This window comes from Aedes aegypti, chromosome 3 (genome assembly GCF_002204515.2).
Source record: "Aedes aegypti strain LVP_AGWG chromosome 3, AaegL5.0 Primary Assembly, whole genome shotgun sequence".
NCBI classification, from domain to species: domain Eukaryota; kingdom Metazoa; phylum Arthropoda; class Insecta; order Diptera; family Culicidae; genus Aedes; species Aedes aegypti.
The window spans coordinates 32,316,592-32,335,387 of NC_035109.1; the positions used below are offsets into that span (position 1 = coordinate 32,316,592).

General features: G+C 35.4%; 1 protein-coding gene across 2 annotated transcripts in view; it reads right to left on the reverse strand.

Annotated features, from left to right (window-relative positions):
* The window catches only part of LOC5578948 (disheveled-associated activator of morphogenesis 1), a 573,726-nt gene extending 556,696 nt beyond the window's left edge, over positions 1-17,030 (reverse strand). Inside the window, exon 1 of one of the 2 annotated variants that reach the window (XM_021852537.1) lies at positions 16,758-17,030. The gene's annotated coding sequence lies outside the window, so the exon portion shown is untranslated. Of the gene's footprint in view, positions 1-572; positions 1,166-16,757 lie in introns of those variants that run through there. The other variant, XM_021852538.1, reaches the window with a different exon arrangement.
* Positions 17,031-18,796: the final 1,766 nt, after the last annotated feature.

Here is an 18,796-nt window from a genome sequence, read left to right on the forward strand (position 1 = left end):
CTTATTTTGAGCTTTCTGCTAGTGCACAAAGCCAAAATTAAAAGTGCACTGTTGTTGGATGGTTTCTTCGCGAAATTTGTGCCTTTGAAGTTTTAGTGCAATCTCAGAAGTTGATTCCAAACTGTTTCACCTTAAGACCGAATTCATGTACTACTATTACTAGTTTATTAAAAATAATATATTATCATTAAAAACTAAATCAAACTGAGGTCGAGCAAATTATTTGAAGCTAAAATCGTATCAATTTTTAATATTCAAACGTCAACGGTCTCGATTCAAATAAAAAAATTTGGACGTGAAGTGACATAATAAAATTCTTCACTTTTGTATTAGATTTGCTCAACTGATTATCATAAATTGTGTTAATTCGTTTAGTATGTTGTTACACGTTATCAAAGATACCCTGTTTTACGATACTCCACAGAGGGGTGAACACAACCATCGCGGTCGCATGCGTAGTTTGAAACAGAACTACCTACTATGTGTATCCTGATGGCAATCGGTTGCATACATTCCGGGCGTACAATCCTTACACTACTACAGCTGTGCACAGTTGTGCAACAAGGACTCACCGTCGATTGTAACAACCACTACAGCGAAGCATCCAATTTTTGCGAGATGAAAAGTGTGTTCTTTTCCCCTTCCGATCGAAAAATAGGTTCGTTCCGGTGTCCTAGAACTGGGTGTGGAGTTTTCCGACTATTTATGTTAATCATCCACCTTGGGTCCCCCAAAATTACCAATTCGTCACTTTCCCAATCACAGGCATCACATTACAGTTGGCCACCACCTTCACTTTCTGCGGAACGGCCAAACGTGTCACTTTCACTGATTTAACCCCCGACGATGTTAATCGCAATACCGCACATCACTTTCCACGCTCGTTATCACACTAAATACAACAGGGCACATCACATCGCTTATCGGCTCTCGACTCTCGAAGGCTGGGAATTGTTAAACACCACAAGCACATATTTGGCCGCTTGTTTCAGAGTAATTCATTGCCCTGCTGAATTAATCCGAGCAGATAGCAGCATCACACTTGAGGGGAGGGGGGTGAAGATGCGGAGGAGCGGGGCACACGCACACGAGATACACTTTGGGCACTTCTGCCGCCAGACTCTGAACTACGCGTGGAAGGTGTTGATCGATCGGAATGAAAACACGGACTGACGGCGAGCGAGAGAGCAGAGGATGCGAACCAATATCGCACCGAGACAGCGAGGACTTGCCGGCCGACCACCCTCGCACGTTACAGAGAGCCTCAGCGCGCGGCTGGTGGTCCTGGGAGATAGTAAGTGGATGGAATGAATGAAGGGAAATGGGGTGTTGAGCGCCTCACTGAAACACACAACTGTACCAATAAGCAATACACAGGATTAACGTTGAGACAACATTTTCTAACCGCTAAGAACAGTTATTACTGAAATTTGGTTTTACCAAATTGGGATGATAGTATTGCCCAACACAGAACACCTAGATATATGCAATGAATGTAATATTTAGTAAAATGATATCAATTAAGGAATTAAAAGGGGCCCGGTGAACGCGCAGCTATTCAGCAAGACCAAGCTGAGGGTCGTGGGTTCGAATCCCACCGGTCGAGGATCTTTTCGGGTTGGAAATGTACTCGACTTCCCAGGGCATAGACTATCATCGTACCTGCCACACGATATACGCATGCAAAAATGGTCAATCGGCAAAGAAAGCTCTCAGTTAATAACTGTGGAAGTGCTCATAAGAACACAAAGCTGAGAAGCAGGCTCTGTCCCAGTGGGGACGTAACGCCAGAAAGAAGAAGAAAGGAATTAAAAAATGTTATTTTGCGAAAACAACACTGTTTTCTCTCGGCTGGTACGTTCGGCACCTTCGCACTCCCTAATGTAATGGGTATAGGTACGTACGCAGAGCAATAATAAACAAGGCAATAATAAACAAGAGCAACGCAAGGGGATGCGCTTTGCAACGATGAGAGTAAAGCCCTCAGTACACTGTTTGTCAAGTGTGCAAATTTTTCCGCACGCATAAACCAACATGCAAACATCGGTCTCAACAATGACAAAATATCTGAAGTGTCAAGTGGATATTGAAGTGTTAGTTTATGCGTGTGGAAAAATTTGCACACTTGGCAAAGAGTGTACTGAGGGCTTAAGAATGGAGAAAATCCCAGAAGAGAGGGCGCCCTGTCTAGAGAGAATGCTCCAGAATGCAAAATTTGTATAAAATTTGTGAATACACGCTAAGAAGACGCTACGAGGCAATGAAGGAATATGTTTAAGGCATTCTTCACGCACAACAACGCAAATAAGCATTACTAAATTTTAGTAATCGCGATCAAGCGGTTAATGGAATTGCTTAACTCTTTACGTTTATGTAAAACCTATGGCTTGGAATTTATCGCCACATTACGTCAAACTCAGTTTTGCGTGTAATATTTTAAACGTTTATTAGGATTGCACTTGCAGAGAGAAAAAGCAAGGAGATGAATACGAAACTCTGATCGTGCCAAAAAGGGGGTGAGTTTCCCACTCCATGTGTATGTAGTTTTCGACCCAGTAAATATTGACTTGTACATTATAGTGCTTGCTAAGGTGTAGAATGACAGTCAGGGGAACAGTTATAAAGCTGTCCTTTCGTCGTATTCACATATGCGGTGTGAATTGGTGCACACTTGACATCTGTTAACTCGATCGACCACTTGAGAGAATGTTTCCGAATAGATTGCAGTGAGAAAATTGCACTGTGAGTTGGGTCGTTTTCGGGAGTAAAGAAACTCTTCTGTATTGAATGACTTTTCGTCAAACTACTCGTTGAATACATCGTCTTTTCTAATAATAATTTTATTTTAAGTTTGCGATGCAGTGAACGTCAACGAAAATTAACACAAAAGTTACAACGTCATTAGAGTCAACATTCCTTTTTACCACAAAAGTGAGATATTTCGGCTTGACACCATTGTTTTAATCATGTCAAAATGAATTCCTAAAAGACTGCAACATTTCCTAGAATACTTCTCGAAAATACTAACAGAAGGTGTTTTGGGAAAGTGAATGGGGAAATTCTTGCAATAACTTTTTTGGTGTGTTTTCCATTTGATGAGTTATGAAAATTATCTTGGCCTAACTCTAGGGAACGATTGTATCCCGTTTCGCATAAAGTCGTTTGGCATAAAGCCGTTTGGGCATAATGGCCGTTCGGCATAATGATTGACTTAAAATAAATATCGGCATTTTTTAAGCTTTTACCGAGATCAACTCTACCGAGCCCATAGCAAAAAATTGTTGGGTTCTAAACAAGCTCAAAGATTTTCCAAGCAAAGAATTTCAAATTTTTTTGTGACATTAGAGAACATTACTAAATAAAACTCATGACGGGTCTCTACATCTCAGAACATAGAGTATCTTTGAGCTTGTTGCGATGTACATATTTAAAAACAGTAAATTGGCAAAGAAAGTTGGCAGTTATTCATCAAGGGAACGCTCACATAATATTTCGCTGCAGATCAAGCTCTGTTCCAGTTTGGACGTAACCCTCGATGAAAATTACTTGATAAAAGAATGGAATTTTTTTACAAAATATCAAAAGCTCTAATCCAAAGATCTATCAATGAGACTTAATGCTAAAATAGCCTATATACGAGAGCAGATTATTTTTCGGTTAAAATGTTTAAGGATCTAAATCTTTTCAAATGAACAACACATCTTTAAAAGAAAATATTTGTGGCAACACATTTCAATTGTGCAATATAAATTCCAATTTTGGAAGTGTACATCAAAAACACCATCTATCATCGAGAGGAGGGAAAATTTGTGATTGAAATAATATTTTTCCAGCATATCTCGGAGGGAGATCACGCGTTTGCCCCAAAAAAAGTATATGTTGAATATTGACAGGTTCTAAAGTAATTATCATTGTAACAGCACATCTGGCAAGAATTGATTAAACAGCAAAATATAAAAATGGTTAACATTTAGCTTTACTAAATAATAAAATTTAAAACAGTATATAGGGTAGGTGTACCAGTTATGGACATAATGGTTCCCTATTTCGCCATACGGGATTACTTGAATGTTTTCACATAATGAAATATTTTGTGTGTTGTAGTAGTACGGTTTAAGATGTATCTCGATGTTTAAATATTCAAAAATATTTAGAATGTGAAAGTTATCGGAATTTCACGTATGGCCATAACTGATACACTTTCCCTATATAAAAAACAGCCTATTTTTAAAAGAAGGCAACATTTATAATTGAACCAATAGAAGAATTGACGCCAAAAAATATTGCGGCATAATAAAACGAAAAGACATAAAATAGTGCGTTCAGAATCATCGAAGTGATTGTGCTACTTTTCCCCGAATGCTATTTCCCCGAATGACTGGTTTCCCCGAAAAGTGGTGACGAGAAAGAACGATAAACAGTCAAAAGAAGGAAGTATTCTGTCATTCTCGACTTTACACATGTTGGCAGAAATGCTGAGGACGGTAAAACTCGAAAGAACCGCCAATTAAATAAAGAAGGGTGCATATTAGATGGTCAGTTCGTTCGCCACCCTGGAATGTATACAATTACGACAATTATGAGTGCTAAAAACTTTTCGGGGAAGTGGGCTAGTCGTAGAAACGGGATATTCGGGGAACTGGCATTTGGCAAAAAGAAACACAACCCATCGAAGTAACAGCAGTAATCGATTTCTCTTTTTGCTGATAATTTGAGTAGATCAACGTTATCGATCGCCGCCCTTTTGTTAGTTGAAAACAAAAAAAATTCTTGAAATTTTAAATCAAAAGTTTTTATACCTTTAACTATGGTTACATCATATTTAGAAAAAAAAACAGAAAAAAGAGGGGTAAATTTGTATTAAATATATAAAAATCTTCAGTGCAAAAATTTGTTCCAATAGCGAAACTCAAAAGAAGAATCAATATTTGAAAGAAGGGTAATTTCTGGATAAATAATAAAATACTATTGACAATAACTTCCTAATATGCTTAAATTTATTCAAGAGCGATTGATTGTTGAATAAAGTGTCATTTTGTGTCAATTGACTCCAAAACAAGCCTGATATCATCAGAAAGATTCAATACAAAAGTAAAAACGAAGAATTGCGAAATTCTTGGTTTCAGACTCATTATGCCAAATGACTTTATGCCAAATGACCTACCACCCTAAGGAACATATCAAGAACAACACTCCGAACTTTTGGTAACTTTAATAACGTTAATGAACCTTCGAGCTGTTTAGTGATATACTTATAAGTAAATGAAAAATGAATTTGGTACTATAACATTTAATTCCCCTTGAGTTTGTATCCTTTGACAGATATGCTTATTTCGACCTCAACTGTAAGGCCGTTACAGTTGAGGTCGAAATACGCGTTTCTTTCAATAGATACAATCTCTAGGAATTAAATGATATAGTACTAAATTCGGGTTTTCATTTACTTTTAATAACGTATTTGCTGAAAAGTTGTTTGAACATATTACATGAAAAAAAAAACAAGCATTATATAGTCTGCCCATAAAGGATCGTTCAAATATTACATAACGCAATGGAGGAAGGGAGGGGGTCTTGGAAAAATAAAGGCATGACAGTCTTTATATTAAAACCAAATAGCAACTATAAAACGTGAATCGTGTTCAAGTTAATATTTTTTGCTAGAAGCTAAAACGTGGTTGTGGTTATGCTAAATGAACATGGCATGAGAAATGTGCTAGAAAATAATAAACATTTGTATTGGAAGACAAACTTCAAACTATGAGTATTGTTTTCTCAACGCTTACTTTTTTCATATGGAATGGTTATGTTTTATAGGCAGAGTCATCTTTGGCAAAAATTCGTATCAACATTTTCCCAACAATTTCAAAAAAAAATTATAAACAGTTCCTGTCCAAATACTTCGTCAGTGAGTACTCGTTTACTTTTGAAGTAAACTTGTGATAATTTTAATAACGAATTTCAGAAATTTTAATCTAGAATTTCTATCCGCATCGTTCATAAATCTCCAATAGGACGTCGAGAAAAAATTCCAAAATCTTAGATAGGCTTCTGGGACGTTTAGAATGTTTTATAAGAAAATTTTGGGTTGGTTCTTAAAAGAATGACTAAATCAATAACTAGGAGAATTTTGAAAAACATTTCTGAAATTATTCTAAGAGGAACTCCTGAGCAAGAATGTCAACTTAGAAACAAATTGCTTTTTCGGGCATTTAAATTTCGAAACGAAAATATCTTCAGGTATGTATCATAAACAAAATCACACGAAACCTGGGAAAACCACATACATCTATGTAGGGAGCAATTAAGGCAAAAAATCTTTGAGCAGGAAATTCTGATGAAAATTTGTCAAAAGATCTTTCATGATGTTTCCGGAGACCCCTTCAATCATATATCAAATACTGCCAGTAGTGCTTCCTCTCATAATTATTTCAGCAATTTATCCATGAAATACTCCAAGACTTAATAAAACCTACAAGAGTTTTTCCAAACATCATGAAGGAGTTCTTCAAAGGATTCCTGCAGACGTTTCCAGGCATTTCTCCAGATACTTCAAAAGATATTCAATAAGAAATCGCTAACGGGTTTCCTCAAACAAATTTTCCAGGATTAATGGATTCCATTCATTCCTACAAGAATTTCTGTGGGAATTTTTGCATATATTATTACGTTAATTCTACCAAAGTCATTTCCTGTATTTTATACTCTTTACATATTTTATTACGACTTTTTCAGATAGCTGTTTTTACTTTCTAGGGATATATTAGCCAACATTGCTGAAATACTACAGTTACGCTACGACCATTGTGGCATTTCCAAGCTTTACGATCATTCGAGGAATAGATGTGGGATATGTAGTACAAAATCCGGGAAAATCCTTAAAAGCAATTTTAATTCTTTGAAGAAATTTCTTGGAAAGCTAGAAAAGTAACTTGAAACTCCTTTCGAAGGATGCTGAAAAATTTGTTTCAGGCATCCCAATAATAACAAATAATTAAAATATTATTATTATTATCTTTATTATCGAGACTTTCAGCCGGTGGCTGGTTCGTCTTTAACCTTCCAGTCGTCGCGCGGTTTGCCACCGTCAAAACCACCACGCTGCTGTTGTGAACGAAAAGCGAGGTTTTTTCAATAGTGTTGTACAAAATACAACAGCGCGACGACTGAAGTGTTAAATAATAGGTAAAGTTATTTCTAATGAAACATTAGAGTAACTACTTGTGATATTCTTAAGAAAAACTGATCAAATTTTAGAAAAATCTTAAAACAAATTTGCTTCCTAAAGAATTTTTTGGAAGAAATTAAAAAAAACTCATCTCTAACCTCTAGTAGAATTCCTGTAGTTGTTACTAGAAGTATTCTTGGAGGAGTTTTTGTAAAATTCTTAGAGATTTTTGCAAAGATTTCCGTAGTAGCCATAAAATAGTTCCATATGCTTCTGAAGAAAATTCTTCAGAAATATCTAAAAAAAATTCTGCAGTTGACTTCAGAAAAAAGCTTTTTTAAATTCTTGTTGAGGAAATTCTCAAAAACTTGATCCGATTCCGGAATAATTCTAAAAATAATTCTAGGAGCAAAATGTTGGTGAAATTTCTTAAAATGTTTATAAAGGAATTACGGAATAAATCCTTTAAAGAAAATCAGTTTCAGTTTTTGTGGACGACTATTGGAAGGACTATTTCAGTGGTTCCCAACCTTTTTAAAGTTACGGCCCCTTTAAGGTCTATAAACATCTTGCGGACCCTGAAAAAAGATATTCTTAAAATCAAAGCTCATAACTCAAATAAAATTAATAAAGCTCAAATTGAGAAGCAAACTAAATGACTAAAACCACTATGGCCTGCAAAATTTTCACGAATTGTCCTCTGGGAAACTTCAGTAAAAAAAATAAGCCAGGTGTTTATAGGAAGACAGAATAAATACGCATAGGTCATATTACTAGATAGTCAACTTACTAGGACTGGATTTCATTATTCCAAAAACGAAATTTTAAGTAATCACAAATCTCTGAATTTGACCATTTTGTATAAAAAAAAACGGCCAATTAATAACCTCCAAAACGTTTAGTGCCAAAATCGAAAAAAGCAAATACTTCAGAAGGTTTATGGACAAAAGGTCGAAAATGCTTGCTTGGTTTACCACTTTGGTTCCTTCTTTATAAAACAGTTACGACCTTTTGCATTTTTTTTTGTTCTTTGACCTTTTGTCTTTCGACCTTCTGTCCATTCGACCTTTATTCGTTCGACCTTTTGCCACAGATTCACTTGGGAAGATTCCAACAAAAATTCCGCCAGGGTCTCATCCATGGTATGCCAAGGAGTCTGTAGAAGATTTCTTTGTGAACTGTTTCACAAGTTTTTCGAAAAGATTTTAATAATGCCTCATCGATCAGGAAGCCCTAAACTTATTAACAATTGCTCTGTGAAGCCCCTAGAAATTCGTCACGGCCCCTAGGGATCCGCAGACCACCAGTTGGGAAACCCTGAACTATCAGGAGAAATTTTTGGCTGTTTTTTTCCGAAGAATCTCAAGAAAAATATTTGAAGAAATCTCTAAAGGAGTTCGTAGAATGATTGATGAGCGTATTCTTGGAAGTGTTCGGGAAGGCATTCTTTGGCGAAATATTCGAAGAATTCTTAAATGGATTATGTTTCAAAAATAGCATAATAGGTTTAATAAGTAGTATTTTAGATTGTCATATTTCAAAATTCTGCCCTAGGGTGTTCGAAAAATTTCATTCATTTAGGAAAAGAAATGTAATGGCAATATTGCGGAAAATGGTTTAGGGACAAAATGTCGAAAGCCAAAACGTCGAATGCCAAAACGTCGAAGGGACAAAACGTCGAAAGCAGTCATTTTGGATAACTAGTGTTGCTAAGGAAAAAACGGTTGCGATGCGGACGGCGTTGGAAACAGCAAAATTTACAATTTTCATCGTAGTATGCATGGAATTTTTTTTCAGAAAAATGTCACTCTTACATCCATTTCAGACGAAGACAGAAGAACTTTGTGAAGCAAATTGAATTTGAAGTACAGAAGTGACCAAATCAACCAAGTCAACCATGATGTTGAGGGTATAGGTTCGTGGGTTAAGTTGTATTTTCAGCAAGGAATTCCTCAGATCCCCCCGTTATGTGAATAATCATGTTCCTTTTTTTTCCCAATGAACATCCTTTTTCAACTCTTCTTTTAGTCTTCTCCTTCCGATAAAAGCGTTCAACGGTTACATTCAATAAAACTTCTTTATTTCAGTGAAGCAAGGCGCGCGAATTGCATGTCTATCGATTGGATTCTTACTGACTAATCTATTGCTGTTGTTCAAACTGATCAGTTTCGTCTATCTTCGAGTTCCGTAAATGTGACATCATGCTACAGTTACTTTAGTGTTTGTAGTTTATGTTGTTTAGTATATAAATTAATATATAACATTTTGTGTAAAGTGGGATGATATTACCAAACATGATAATTTCAATAACTTAATTTCATTTGAATGTTCAAATTTTCCAATGTGTTGTAAACTAATTACTAACAACAACACATAATTTTAAACAATTAGTAAATTCTTTATTCTTTAAAAACTTACTCATTATTTTGTCGAATAAGTACAACTGAATCGATTATCTGTTCAGAAACTGCTTATTATTTTCCAAAACATGATTATCTTTTCTGAAACTTTGGGATCACATATATAGAAGTCAGGATCTCCAGCAAGTTTTCTATATGAACTACTGACTTAAGTTCAGACGTTGTTTTTTTTTTGGTGTAGAGAATTTATACAGTTTTATAATTTGAGCGATAGTGAGACAATACCAAAATAGAAAGAACAATACAAGTATCAATTGAAAAAAAAAAATGAAAACCGAATACGATACAATTAATTTAATTAGGATTAATTGATATTTTTATTTCAAAACACTCTAAATGTTTGACTTATATTAACACTTTGATGAGACACTCTAACACATGTTTTGTAACTTGATGATTTAAACTTAGATATTGTTTGAATCATCAATTTCAACAATTTCGCCAAGTCTTGGTAATTTTCAATTTGACTTTTTGATATACCATCCAATACCAACTAAAAATTACGGTACCAAGGTAACAACATTGGAAAAAAAATTGTCTCTGTTAAGGCAGTTCAAAACACTGTTTAATTTTTACATCTCACGTTATATTTTTATCGATTTTTTTCATATTCGTTCATATCCTTGAATAGATAGATGTTTTGTCAGACATTCGCTTTTTTGTCTGTTCCATGTTTTATCCCTCCGACGTTTTTTTTTTCTTTTGACGTTTTGGCATTCGACGTTTTGGCATTCGACATTTTGGCATTCGACGTTTTGTCACCCAACCGCGGAAAATACTTTTTTACATTATTATGCTTATTGACACATGAAGAGTTGATCGATAACTCGTGGAGTGGTTTATTAAATTAAATATCTAACAAATTGGTCGGCGTTATATAACTCAATTCGATGCATTTGATTTTGATTTCTGACCATTAATTATATTTGCATGGGTGGTCAGAAATTGCAACCATTTCTGTGCAGACAGAGTGGACCAAGTGCCAAAATGCAATGAACTGATTAATTATTGCTTTTTTTGAGTCGAATTCAGAGACCGATAGAAGTTTATGATAGTTCTATGGAGTATGTATGGAATGATCTAGAACCCGCTTATTGGACCAGTATATTTTGGTCGGTACGCAAGATTTTCACTTGGTCCACTCTCACTGAACGCATATTTGAATATTTCTGAAGCATTGAAAAGCCTCAATTCTGCAAAACCTTAATTTTCAAGCTATTGTAATGCCACTGATTTTGGGATTGAAGATCTGGATTATGAAAAAATACTAATGTCAAATGTATTTTATTATCTGTTTATCTTAGAGATATGCACCCAGATTGACCATGCAAGCATTATATGATTGTTATTTTCCTAAAAATTGTTCAGTCATAGTGAACCAACTCTTTGAACGGGGGTCTTTAGTTCAGTCAGAGTGAATCAAGTGCACATAGTTCATCAAAAAATCGTTCTATCAAAGGTTAGGTTTATGATTTTTCATGATTATATCTTCAAATTATATCGAGATGTCGAATATCGAGTAAGGGAGAGTTAACTGAACAACTTACTTAAAACAAAATCCTATAAGCATTCACCAGTTTCCTTATCAATCCGGTATATCTACACAACTGCGAACTTAGGAACTGGTAACAATCGATGGTGATTACGAACTGGAATAAAACTGCTACGGCTCGACAGTCAAAACAGTTCATAACGCCGCATGCTTCGAATACACAAAAGTTATTATTTGTGTCTAGAAAAGACCTGTGCACATACATAGGACTGATTACAGGGCATTGTCCAGCCAAATGTCATCAAAGACTGATGGGAAAGGTTGAAGATGATATTTGTCGTTTTTGTCATGAGAGTTGTGAAACCTCTGAACATTTATTATGTAGTTGTGATGCTCTTTTGCAAAGAAGAGTAACGTTTTTTAACAAGCCCTTTGAAATATAGTCTCTGCCGGTAATGTTGTGCGTTTCATACTCACATTATACCTAATTGGGATAATACCTAAGTCATGCGTTGATAATGGCTTATCACTTTGACAAGGTACATTAAAATGGGTTGTGTATCACAAAAGATCAATCATTGGTCGCAGTGATAATATACCCAACAGAAAAAAAAGAAAAAACTGTATTTTTAATCCGCACACTTTTTTTTCCTGTATCTATGCTTAAATATAAATAGTCCTCTAAAATAAATCCAATATTGGTCCAGTATATTAGAAACTAATGTGTATTACAATATGTTATAACTGTGAATTCGACCTAAATGCTGATTCCTGTGATCTGAGTGTTCCATTCATTATGAGTGCCTTTTGGGCTATCGAATCGTATACGGGAATAAAGGGGATTAGTTCTTACTCGAGCCTTAAGCTACAAACACGGTATTCTAAATTTAATATACGAAACGCAATTCGTTTCACAATAGTATATTAAAATATGCATAAAAAAGGATATGGCAAACAGTTTTTATGTGGCAGCTGAAAAATCTAAGGAGTAACTGTTCACAGTTATTCACATATGTTCAATTTCCTTCATAACTAATATATTTTACACCTAATCTTCGAGAATGCGAATTTCCATTCCATCGAAATGCCACCACTTCCAGGCGGATAGTGGCCGCACATGCGCCTTCAATCCCAAGTCAGGTACCTGCTGCTGTCACAATAAACCACCCCACCAAGTAAACATAAATGGCAAGAAAAATCCTTCATCGGAATGACCGTGCAACAATAATCTTTCCCCGCGTTCCGTTTTTCCTGTCCATCCGTGGCAAAGTAATGAGTGTTGAAACTTCATCCCCAACACGGGTCGGAAATCTACGAAAAACCCTTTGAAGCATGTAAATGCAACTCCCTGTCTGCAATCGCTGCTAAACCCCTTTTTCCATGCTGGTATTCCATGAGTGATAATGCCAAGTGGAAATGACAAAACCCATTCCACCTTCGTAAGGATAGGAAAAAGTATCCCCTTTTTACGGGACGAGTGACTGACTGACGGTTAGTCTCTAAAACCGGGAAAGTGAAACCTTGAGATTGAAAAGAACTACTTGAAGTCGCCGTCCCGACCCGTGAAGCTTCCCATCAGTGGGTGGAGGAATTTAGGGGTGGGGGTTGGGTTATGCAGGGCTGGTAGCATGTCTATATTTATTTTTTTTCAACGCAAGTTTCTAACAAGTATCTATTTTTAATGGAAGATCTCTAATCTCTAAGCACTAATAATAAGCTCTAAATCAATAACAGTAATGCATATAGGCATTATAACAGCGCCACATATGCAGACACGTGTAATAACAACATTTTGATTTTGATGAGACGCAAATGAGGAATATAACAAGGATCAAAATGTGGCAATCATCGTAATAAATATGGATAAACGTTAAAAGTAATAAACATCATCCAAATGAGCTTGAAGGTTGGTGTCCTCTGAAAAGTAGTTCAGCATATCAAGGGCTATCTGGCGATGAAAAAGCTGATTGAGAATTCATCCGCTAGGTGGCGCTAGTGTCCAATTTTATTCATCATCTGTTTCTCAAGATCCTTATCAACTAGAAGGTTGGTGTCTTCGGTAAAGTTTTTCAGCAGATCAAGGGCTATCTGGCGGTGAAGAGTATAACTAGGAATTCATCCGCTAGGTGGAGTTAATAAAATGAAAATTTCAATCTTCTCTACTTCAAGATCTTAATCAGCTAGAAGGTTTGTGTCTCCGGCTAAATATTCAGCAGATTGAGGTTTATCTGAAGATGAAAAATCTAATTGAGAATTTATTTGCTACACGGCGCTAAAAAACATATTTTCTTAAATTGTCTGTATCTCAAGTTTTTAATCAGCTAGAAGATTGATGTCTTCGGCCAAGCGTTTCAACAGATTAAGAGCTATCTTGTGGAAAATTTGATTCAGAAACCAACCACTAGGTGACGGTAGTAAGCAAAATTTTCCTCAATCTCCAGTATCCCGATATACGGCAAAAATAAGGTTTCCAACCTTCCAGCTTATAAGTATTTTAAGATACAGACAAGTGAAGAAAGTTTATCACTTATTCACCTAGCGGATGAATTCTCAAAAGATTTGATATGTTAATATGACGAACAAACTGCATATATTTCAACAAAATTTATTTTAAATGAATTCAAAAACTAGTTTCCGAATTGTGGCCTTTTAAAAATCCAAGGTTCGTTTCCGGAATAAATCTGTACAGGTATCAACAGAAATTTTCTGGGGGAATTTCTGACGGATTCCTTAGAGAAATATTTCAAAAAACTTTTTTGAGGTTGTCAGCATCAATTAGGTAGTTATTTCTGAAAGACGTTCTGGTTGAATCTATCATAAAATTCCTTAAAAGAACTATATAAAATTATTATATTATTATATGCTCAGAAAATAAATTGGACTCCGCTTTGTGAATGTAAAAATCAAAAAGTATGTCCATCTTAGTTAACTTTTTTATGCAAAAAGGGAGAAAAAGTTGCGTATAATGAATTTTCTGCAGAAACCTCAACGCAACTACTTGCAGTAATTTGCTTCCAAATTACTCTGAACATTTTTTCAGATCATATTCCAGGATTTCATCCAGAAAATTCACCCTCCATTCTTCCGCTGATATTTCCAGTACTGGACTACTTAGTTACTGTAGCAGAAATTCCTAAATTACCTACATACGTTCTACCAAGAAAAGTTTATAGAAATTCTAAAGAAATTTGTCATTTTAAGAAACCCTACAAGAATTCCTCTAGGAGTTCCTACTCACAGTTTTCACGTTATTTTTCTGACCATTTTCATATGAACTCCTTGAGAAATGAAGGTCATCCACGGTTTATCTCAGTAATTGCCCCAAAACTCCTCTAGGGATTATTATATAATTTTGTATGTATATGAATTCCAACAACATTTCATCCACAAATTAGTTCTGCGGTTTTGCCAAACAAGTCTCGAGTAATATCTCAAGTTAAATCTCTAAGGATTCTCCCAAATATCATTTTAGGCTTCACGCCAGCGAATACTACTCACTTATTCCAAACATTTCTACACAACTTTTGCAGGAATTCCTTCCGATGTTTTTCACAGAATTCATTCAGAAACTCATACAAAATGATATCCAGACTTCCACAGAAGTTTTTCTAGAGACAGTTCATTAGGAATTTCTACAGAAATATCATCAGAGGTTTTTAAGGAGTTTCTCGCATAATTTCTGCAAAATATTCTCGATAGTACCCTAGAATTTTCAGAAATTGCTCAAAGAATTTGGGGAGAACTTCCTGTAGAAATCTAAGTTGTAATTTCTGATGATTTCCTTACAGAAATTCTAGGTTGAAATCTAAAAGAAATCATGAACGACAATTTTGAGGGAAATCCTCAGAAATCAGTGGAGGCATTCCTGGAGAAATTATAATACTATATACTAATACACTATATGTAATATACTAGATACGAATTATAATAAGTATGCTGCTTTAATTATTATTGAAGATGTCTTAAACGGAAATCTTGAAGAAAATCTTAGCAAAATCGATGAAAGATAATTTTTGAAGCAATTCCTAAAACCCTCATGGCGAAATCTTTGGAGTGAGTTTTGGGGTTTTCCTAATAAAATCCATATTGAATTCTTGAACCTAATTGATGAAGAAATTCCTTAAGAAGGCCATCAAAGAATCAATAAATGAATTCCTGAAGAATTTTTCAGAATTATACCAGCAGAAAACTTTAGAAAGAAAAACCGGAATGAATTTTTGATGGAATTTCTAAAAAAAAGGCTTGAAAAAAGTAATGTATACATGCAGTAATACGAGCAGTAAGGACTGTTCATTTCATAAAGTGAACACTTTGTGCATGTTCCAACTTTTTATTTTATTGATGGAATCACAATTGGGCTGTATAATATTGAACAAAAATGTGAGAATAAAATACCATTACTTTATAGGAATAAGCAAAAATGTTAAGAACGATTGATTTTTGTAGGTTATCACAATCAATAATCATTGGAGATAGGCCGATAAACTTGGAAATTCATGTTTTTATTGTCAATAATGGCTTGCCCTTTAATAGCTTCATCATTCATTACCAGTCTGTATTAAAAGCAAAATTCCGAAAAAATGCGTTATTTCTAAAAGTCCTCTATACAACCGTTTGAACCCCGCTAATCTGCATCTAGTTCAAATTAAAAAATGGTTCAAATATGGGTTCAAACGTCATTAAGCTCATGGTACAAAGTACCGTATATTCGGGTGAAAAATCAGTACGGTGAAATTGATCATCGTTTCACTCGATTTTATTTCTTCCTAATGGAGCACAAATATCAATGTAACCTGCAGTGAACGAACTTTCGCGAGTGCTTTTCAAAGAATATATACAACACTGATTTAAAATTTTGGTCGATCTAATGCTTGAAAAATTAGCCATGTTTTTTCAGTGTGTTCTTTGTAAAATGTTTCAATTTTAAGTAGAAATTTAGTAAACAGAACTCAAAAAATGTTGCGTCAAGATACTTACGAAATAAATTTAACTTATTGTCTTTCGAATGCGCTATAGAGAGCTTCAATTAGACGTGTAATAATAGAGTTATGGACAAAATACTTTTGTATGTTTTTGAGGGGGTGAACCCAAACTTTTGCACGGGTGTTTATATTTTACTAGAATGCTGTGAAGAGACGAACCAGCCTGCGCCTAAAAGTCAAGATTTTGGACTATATCATAGGAATATAATCTTTTTTATTGTAAATCATTTCACACATTCTTCCCTATACTTTTCTACTAGAAGTAAGAAATTGGGTTTTTCATCCAATTTCGCCATAAATGGTTATACTGTTAACACAACCTTACTCGATATTTCGTATTTCGATATCGAGCTAGAGATTGCTACCTCGATGAGCAGTCGCTACCAACCCTGTTGGTATGGGTAAAGTATTGATCGTATTCTGTCTGGATTTTCTTTGGCAAACGATGAAGGACATCGTGATTTCGATTCAAGGATTTGTGCCGTGATTTCTCCTAAAGGGATTGCAAATTTGATGGATATTGCCGGATTTCACGATTAGATTGCGAGATTGTCACTTGGACCACAGCACGAAAGTGCAAAAAGTCTTTGTTCTCCTTTCGTATTGTTATCATCACACTGCCAACAAAGTTGATAAAAGGAGTGCCAATGGATCTCGACTCATGAGAAAAATGCAATTCTATCACAGAAAATACTCACCTTCCGAAATAAAACCACACCAGCCACTATAATCCACAAGTGTTTGACGGTTTTCACATTAAAGTTTTCACTTCACGGCTTTGATTTCACCTTAAATTTTCATTTTTCTTCACGCACAGATAACACGACAAGAACGACTCGATAAAATTTACATCCCATAAACCTAAACGCGACCGAAGTGCTGAACGACCGAAAGAGAACTACTGTCGTCAAACGTTTTGGGCGTCTCGTCGCTGGCCTGACACTTGGCATCAGGATAGAATGTCTCTAGAATGGTGTGCGTGAAAGCTGGACAGCTGGATAAGGAAAATGTGGAAATAGGGTGGAAAATTCAAGAATACGAACGGCCAGGTTGGAAAACTGTGGAGATGTGAGTCGTTATTTGAGCGTCGTCAAGGCAAGGGGCGCTCCAATGAATTGGGAAGAATGAAAATTCTCGAATGATTTCCAATAATTTTCAAATTTCTTAACGCCAACTGAATTGTTTTTATTTTATATTATTAAGGGCCGATTTCTTCACCCCCCGCTTAGACCTTAAACCCCTCTACTAGCAGCTTCAATCTTATCGAAAAAAAAATCAAATATCTCAGGACAGTAGGAGCACTACGGTATACGGCGTTTTCGGTAAACAACTACCGTAAAACTAAACATTACGAATACTTTGAAATTGTATTAAATGGACAAAATGATGTGAAATTTGAGAACAAGTTACACGTCTTCTCGGTGAGAATCGAACTCAGAATATACATCTCTATTCACTAGATAGAGCGCGTTACCTCTACACCACGAGAGGACCAACCTGTTTTGATTTCAACTCAATAACCACGTGGCCCTCTTTAAGGTGAAACATCTCGGAATCCAAAGATGGCCGTCATAATGGCCGACTTGTGCCCCTACTCACGTTTTCAAAAGCACTAAACTAGAGAAATAGTAGGCAAACGTTGCTGATCTTCTTATTTTAAGCTTTCTGCTAGTGCACAAAGCCAAAATAAAAAGTGCACTGTTATTGGATTAGTGCATTTTAAGTTTTGGTGCAATCTTAGAAGTTGTATTCCAAACTGTTTCACCTTAACGAAGCACACCTCTTTCGGAAAAATTAGATGCCCATCCCAACACAACTTCTGCATCCATGGGTCCTCTCGTGGGGGGCAACGCGCCCTATCTATAGATTCTATAGTAAATAGGGAGTCGTGAGTTCTTAATTTCTTAAAAAGAAGGCGTGTAACTTTTTCGAAAATTTCACATCAATTTGTCCTTTTAATTCAATTGCAAAGTATGTATGTGTAATGTTTAGTTTTACGGTAGTTGTTCAAAATTCTATTTTGCTGATAAGCCGTAAACAATGAATCATAATTAAAAAGCCTTCGATAAAGTTTTTCAGTAGATTAAAAGCTATCATAATTTTAACAATGATATTTGAAATTTCAGCACTAGGCGGCACTAGTGAGCATGATTTTTTTTATATAGAAAATATTTGAGGATCTTGACAACTTAGAAAAATGGCGTATTCAGGAATGTTCTTATGAAAGTAGAGGGTGAATTTGTTCAAGACAGTAGATTCGATTTTTCCGGCATAAAATTTGTGTTTCACGGATATCTCAGGATCCTGATTACGTAAAATTATTACGTCTTCGGTAACATTGATCAGTTGTTATAAGCTATCATTGTATTGACCAGTAGACCAGTAGGGGATGGTACACAAATTATGTCACGCTAAATTTCAACTTTTTCGAACCAAACTACCCCCCCCCCCCTTTCCACACTTTGTGCATGACCCCTAGTGCCAAAAGTTTGAACCATCTGGCTCGAACAATGATAGCCGTTGACTTACTGAACAACCTTTCTGGAGACGCCATGTTTTAAAGTGGTCAGGCTCCTGAGAAATCTGCAAAACATTTCATTTCATTTTTTTTTTTTTTCAGTCCCAAACAGAAATTTATTTTTTTAAAGATTTTGTTTTAAACCGTCAAATATGATTGTGTTTTCAAGTGATAAATGAGTTTAAATCAGCAAATAGATTGTATTTTTTATTGAGAATA